Raw genomic sequence first — 7,416 nt, 5'->3', positions numbered from 1 at the left:
ATCGAATTTTGTAGTGTATAAACACAAAACTGAGAAGACACTTGGAAAACAAACATGCTTCAATGATGTTGTTTGGTGCATTAATATTTTTGAAATAGAAAGTTGAATTATGAATTCCAGTAGGTTACATAATGCTTATTTGTCTTCAATTTTCATGGGGAAAATTGCCAGGCTAAGTGGCTTAATTTCCTTACAGACATAAATAAATATATGTTTGCATGCATATAATATGTATTTATGTATGTATGTATAAACACACACATAGATGTGTTGATACATGCACACACATTGTGCATAAGTTTTGGTAAATAAATAATATATCAAAATTCAGTACTAGGAATTCAAAACCTCCTTTTTAATAATTTGTAATGGTAGTCCAAGTGACTCCCAAGTTGATTAAAGACGTATGTCGCCCTTGATTGTTTCTCAGGGTTATAGAGTGGGACCTGTATTGCTGAAGATACTGCACACTTAGGACATAAGACTTGAGTTATTTCAGATGGATCTGATCAGCTTCCATGATTCAGAAAATACTGTGCAAGCTATCAAGGGAGAGAAGCCATTAAATAGTACTACCAAGCTGCAACACATGTGATCCATGACAACAAACAGCATGATTACATATATGTAAAGGAACAACAGGTGGTACTCACATGTCTGTGGCAACCAACAGCTGTCTAGTTTAAAGTAAGGTCCACTCAACAGGAGGGAAATTATACTTTGTGCTCAAAACATAGTCAGGCTTTTAGGGCTAGTGAGGTCATAAACCTTGGGAAAAAAATCTACCACAACCATTTTCCTAGACCAGCATAATTCCTTGTTACAATGTAAATTTTATCATTGTACACACAGATAAGTGCAGCTAAAATCCTTTATCAAATAAGGCCTTTTCTTTTTTCTTTTTTCCAGCAAAGGAGGATCACAGGAAACCACAAATGGGCACAATGCAGAAATCAGCAAATCACAGGAAAGCCCAGCCCTGGTGCATACATTTATACCTAGTTTTGCATTTATGGCTCAGGGAACTTCACGGAAGTTTAGAATGACTAAAGGAGTCAGGAAGTGTGCTGTGAAGTCATCTCTCCTATAAATAGCTGAATAAACAAGCCCCAAACAATGGCAATATCAATGAAAATATTCATGTCAAATGGGATTTTTTTAGTAGGGTCCACCCTTAGACAAAGAACTATAGTCAACTATTGACTTCAGGGAATAGGAGAATTAATTTTGCCCATTATGCGCCCCCTAATTTGTTGTCTAATCCAGAATTGTCAGCTCTGAAACCATATACACACAGACAATAAAAACAGATTCAACAAATTCTGTCTCATGTATCATCTATGTCTATCATCTATCATTTAAGTATCATCTATCTATCATCTGTCTACCTGTCATCTATCTATTATGTCTGTTTATCTACCTCTCTCTCACACACACACATGCACACGCACGCGCGCACACACACACACACACACATCTATATGTATATAACAATAATATTCAAAGAAAAAGAGGTTATCAACTTCTGAGTTGGAGGCATTGAATAGATACTGAAGGAGTGTAGTTACAAGGCAATGGAGGGAGGAAAGGGAAGGGGAAAGTGATTTGATTCTATTTCAATTAAAAACAACAAAATAATAATTATTATTTAAAATGTTATGTGTGTGATTTGTCTGAGAAAATTCAACTGAAAGCCTTCAACTGAGGCAGCTATATTTATAGCTGGACATGATTGATTTACTAAAATGAAATACATGCTATCAAGAAGGGTGAGAGTAATTGCCCAGTTTTCCTGTGATGGTTTTCTGAATAATACTTCCACCTGTAAACCAAAAATCACATGACTAAATCTTTGCCAACAAAGATAAAAGATAACACACCTTTACTATGTTAAACTTTAGACCATCATTTCTAAAACAAATAATGTTTCAATGTTAAGAATTGAGTGTATCACTTTTATAAAACAATGTCAGAAAAAGAAGGCAATTAAGTACTTTTAAAAACCGATTCAGGATGTTTCCCATTATTGATGTTAAGGATCAAGTGTTTGCTTGACTCATCATTATCAACACTACCACATGTTCAGCAATAATTGTCTTATATTTTATGTCTTTGATTTGTTCTGTGCTATATGCCCAGACCCATATAGAGTTTTTCACAAATGATTTTCAAATTTTGCAAGCCCATACTCAGTTTTGTCATCTACAATTTTCAATAAAATGCAGACATTGTAGGTTTGTAGTATAGTTTCAATTGTATCTTCCATTGCAATTAATATGAAATATAATTTTAACCAGTATCTCCTCGAAATACTTCCCTCCTTGTTACTTTATCTATTGTTTATCAGATAGCCATTGGGATGATAAATTCTATTTTGAAAGAAATCTTTCTAGAAGTTAATACACAAGTTAATCAAAAAAGAATGGAATAAGAAGACTGTTTAACAACAATTTGCCTGTGTGTTCAGCTTAAATTACTCATGGATAGTGCTTCCATGGATCTAGATAGATATTAACTCAGACTCTTACAATGCTTCCAAAACAGAGTTTATAACCATCAACTGCCCATGGACTTCAAGGAATGGTACTAATGCGTTAAGAATAAGTTGTCCCACCGGCCTGGTCCCACTGCTGTGCTAGCCCCAAATAACGCACAGAGACGATGTATTAGATATACTGATGTCAGACTGTTACTAGTGTTTCTTATTGGCTAGATCTGTCATAAATATTAACCCATTTTTATCGATCTAAGTATTTCCACATGGTCTCATTTTACCGGAGAGAGATCCTGGCATTCTATTCTCTCAGTCCTACATTTTGAATCTCCTCCTCCTTGAATCCTCCTTCTCTCCTAGTCATGCCTATCTTGCTTTCGTATTGGCCAATAGTGTTTTATTCATTAACCAATATGAGAAACATATTTACAGAATGACATCTCCCATGTCTTCAATACTCATCAGCAGGGGCATAGGCTCAAGCCTGCTTTTGTTAGTCTTCACCCTGGTGATCTAGAGGAAGCACATAGCACCTTACAAACTGGACTTCCATGCTTATGAAATGAAAATGGAAATATGTAACACAGCAAAGCTAAACACTTGATGCTTTATCAAGGAGGTAGTAAAGGCAAATGCTTTATCAAGGTAGATAGTGAAGGAATGCACACATAGGAAAGCTGTGTACTTACAGATGGCATATAAAATTACAATAAGATGTTTATAACAAATGGCAATATAAAACGATAACATAATTGTTTTATTTCTTATAATGTGCAGTGATAAAAATTTTTACTACACAATCATTGAACTTGATTTATTTCATCCTTTAGTAATTACTTTGTTATAAATAGAAATGCATACAGTATACTAAAGAAGAGATAGATCTATCCTACTGAGCTAATTTCTAAATGAAATACTCATTTCAGTATCATGTTATGTATTTTGATTTTGTAATGTTTATCTAATCTTTTTATAAGGATATCAGTCATCTGCCTTGATAGTATATATTTACATTTACATTTCAATTTTATGTGTGTGCATATAATATGGAATGTAGTATTATGATCATTTGGAATTTAAAATAACTTTGAAATTAGTTAAAGTTGTGAAGAAAATTAAAGGTAACGGCTTATTTTAAAAAAGTAAAAATAAAGTTATGCTTAATTATGCCAACCAAACTATATAATGCTGTTATTGCTTCCTAATTTTTCCTTCGGGGCAAAGCACTTCCATTAAAACTTTGCTTGAGGACCTCAGTATGATGCTTTGAATAGAATCTTTAGTTTGAAATCTGGATGTCACTTGATAGCCATGTGGCACTATGAGGTGGGAGCAATAATAGCTGCTCACTTTGTGTTTCAAGACTAAGTACAAATCATAAAAACACAGTGACTGATACAGTGATTGTCTCATCAATGTAAACTCATAGTTTTCACTTGCCAGGTACACCTAAGAAGAAGAAAGCATTGGAGGATTAGGTCTATAAACACAGAACACAGAAAGAAAACTCTTCAAACTTTACTAGTTCAAGAAACAGTGTCAGCTTTCCATCTTTGGTGCAAAAGTATTTTTCTTCAAAAGGTCTGAATACTAATTAGTATGTTATGAATATACACAAATATTTCCCAATGAACTTTTTTTGTTTCACTGATATGTACTAGTTTTATCATCAACTCTATTGTTTCATACACTTAACGTGGTTCTATTTTTATGTATATATGAACATATATTAAAAAACACACAGAACACAAAATTGATATCAAATAACACATATCATTCATATCTATCTTACCATTGCTGATAAGTAGAAAAAGAAAACGAAGGGATAAAGGAAGCAATGTCCATTTCCATGATAGTAAATGTTAGTGTGTATAATTGTGAAGAAAAGGAACATGTGTTCCCCAGGTTGAAGTACCAGAACTACACACACACACACACACACTTATACATTCATTTGAGGCATTCAACTATATATGTTCAGATGGATATTTTCCCATATAAGAACTCTTCTCTGAAGCAAAATGGGCAATTCTACTTTATGAATCTCAACAACACTGGGTTTATTGCCAACATTTTATCTTTACTGAAATAAAAGTAGCATGCTAAACTGAAATGATGAGGAACCATTCCCTTTAGCATGTAACTAATAGGGACTTAAACACTTGTATACTTGGACAGCTGGACTCAGTGTCCAGAGTGTGTCTGGAGGATGCACTTATGATGTGTGGATTCTCATAGACAAGGGGCATACAAATAGACACAGAAAAATTCCCTCCCAAATAACAGGAAACACATATTTTTGTTAATAGCACATGTTGGAAACCAGCAGTCTTCTGACCCTTCCCCTTGACTCAGTTTCCCTTTTAAAGCAAGCCCACTCCCTCTCCCTCTCCCTCTCTCCTGCTTTTGGATGGCCACCAGCTACCCCCCCCTTTTCTCTCCTCTCTCTCTTTCTCCCCCTCTCTACTCTTCTGTTCCTGGTGCCTCAATGCTTCTTCCCTTCTCCCTCACTCCCCTTTCTAAATAAACTCCTCATTTAAGCTATATCTGCCTGGTGTGTTACTCCCTCCTGTCCCGGTCACCCTCACCAGTAGGCAACCTGCTATGCTCTCCCATGTCTCTTACCTTGGGATCCCCACTCACTTGGGACCCTCATTTGAGGACCCTACCCTCTTCTACAGCCTTTTATTTTTATAACTATAACTAAAGAACAACATTTTGGTGCCGAAACTCGGTCAGGTCCTCCTCCAGAACTTGGCAGTCGGCCATCTACTGTCAGATGGCTAGCCAGAGGCGACCACGGACCCTGATTAGGAACCAACAGTCCAGTTCCATTTTCATCCACTCATTCACTGGAAATACCATCCCACACTGGCTACTTTTTCATCGTAACTCCTTTCCTTAGGGTCTGGGACATTTCCCATGAGTGAGTTAAGATACCGCCCTGCTGCACGGTACATACGATTCCGGCTTCAAGCCTTCCTCTGCCTTTGATATACTGAGTCCTCCTTGGCCTTAGATGGCCCTGGCAACATTTTTGAGCAGATGAGCTTCGAAAAATGCTCTGCCATCCTTGCTTATCGGGCACCTGGCCCTCGGCCACATTCTTGAGCTGACAAGATCCAAGACTGATTGGCCAGTTTTTACTTTACACATGGGATATAAACCAGCCTAGATATCCCCTAGAAAATAAGTCAAATTAGCCACAATAACTGCCAGCAAACAGGTAGATGGAAAAAGTTATGATATATCTGTCTCTTTGCTAAACAGTCTCTTTCCTTAAACTTGTCTGTTTCCGTTCTCTTCCTGCCTTGCTAAAATTCTCCTACCTGATGCAGCTGCAATCCGTCTCAGGGCGGGAACCTTCCTCCACCTTTCTGCTGTCCTGTTCTGCTAGACATCTTATACTGCTGTCCAACACCACTAAATGACAAGAAACAGCTTTACATTTCAAATCTGATCTTAATTGATAGGCTAAATCAAAATAACAAAAATGACATCCTTCACAATGTAAATATTCAGCATAATTTTAAAAAATCAGAAATAAGTTTATCTTACTTCTTAATTTATCTTTTGACTTTTAGAACATAAAACACAAATGCTTGAAAAACACCCATCATAGAATTCTTTGAATATTAGAGTAAATGTGTTTGAAACAATGCCTAGAATATGTTAGGTTAACAATATAAGTAATCACAAAATTAAGGGGATTAAAGAGAACTAAGCTATTATCATTTACTGTAAAGCCTTCTGGAGGGTAATAGAGAAACAAATGCACTTCCAATAATTCTGATACATTTGGGAAACAAACATTGACATCTAATAGGTTTTTTTCAAAACTTATAACGATTATACATACTTTTAAATAATACCTGAAGAATTACTATAAAGATACATTCTGCCTATGAAAATGCACAAAACCAGGAGCATTCAAATTAATACTAATGAGATAAACTATATGCCTATTTCACTTCACAATAGCAGTACATGTTTTAAATAGCCCAATTAAAGTTTATTCAGACTAGATAATTCATCCAATGTGGAGAATGATGTGAGCATTAGATATTGAATGAAAAAATAGTCTAAGAATTCTTTTTTTGTAAAAATAGAGTGTATAAATAAGTAAAACATTACCTTTTTTATTTCTAACTATTTTTTCTAAATTATTAAATATGATACATGTATATATTTTTTTACCCTTCCAATCCTCTGTCAGGACTTCAGAATTATTCATTCCCTTTTGATGTCTCAGCAATAGTTTAACTTTGCACACATTGTTCTTTTAATGTGATTTTTTTTCACATTTAATTTTGCTGAAATAATATAATCTTAATTTTGTAACTATAGAAATTAATTTAATGGGTTCACTGAAAGTTAAATCCAATAAGTGCATGAAGACAGATCAATGTAGTATGTATTGACACAACATATCACACTCATACATATGTGACTGACAATGTCTTCAAAAATGGTACTCAGCTTTATATTAAAAATTGCATTTACTTGTAAAATCTGAGAATTGTCTTCATTTTAAATTTATATGAAGGCAATTAATAAAGTATATATGAATGAATTTTATAACCATGTAGCTATAATATGTAATATATTATACACTATAAACAATATACAGTAGAACTAAAGAAATAATTTCAAATATGACTGATTCAGTTTTAAATAATCATTAATCTTATTGTAGAAGCAAATATCAGAAAAGATAATTGTGTGCATGCAGGTATGACATTTGATATTTGTTCATTGTGACTTGTATACATTTTTTTTTTCTCTGCAAGAGTTTCCTCAAATAAGGACAAAGCAGAAAGAGTTGGTCACGGTTGTTTTTGTTTGTTTGTTTGGTTGGTTTTTGTTGTTTTTGTTTTGTTTTTTATTGAGTCAATAGCTGCGTTAGCAGTAAAAAAAAAAAA

This window comes from Phodopus roborovskii, unplaced genomic scaffold (genome assembly GCF_943737965.1).
Source record: "Phodopus roborovskii unplaced genomic scaffold, PHOROB, whole genome shotgun sequence".
In the NCBI taxonomy this organism is placed as follows: Eukaryota; Metazoa; Chordata; class Mammalia; order Rodentia; family Cricetidae; genus Phodopus; species Phodopus roborovskii.
The sequence above is the reverse complement of the archived record's forward strand: the minus strand, read 5'-3'. Positions refer to the sequence as shown.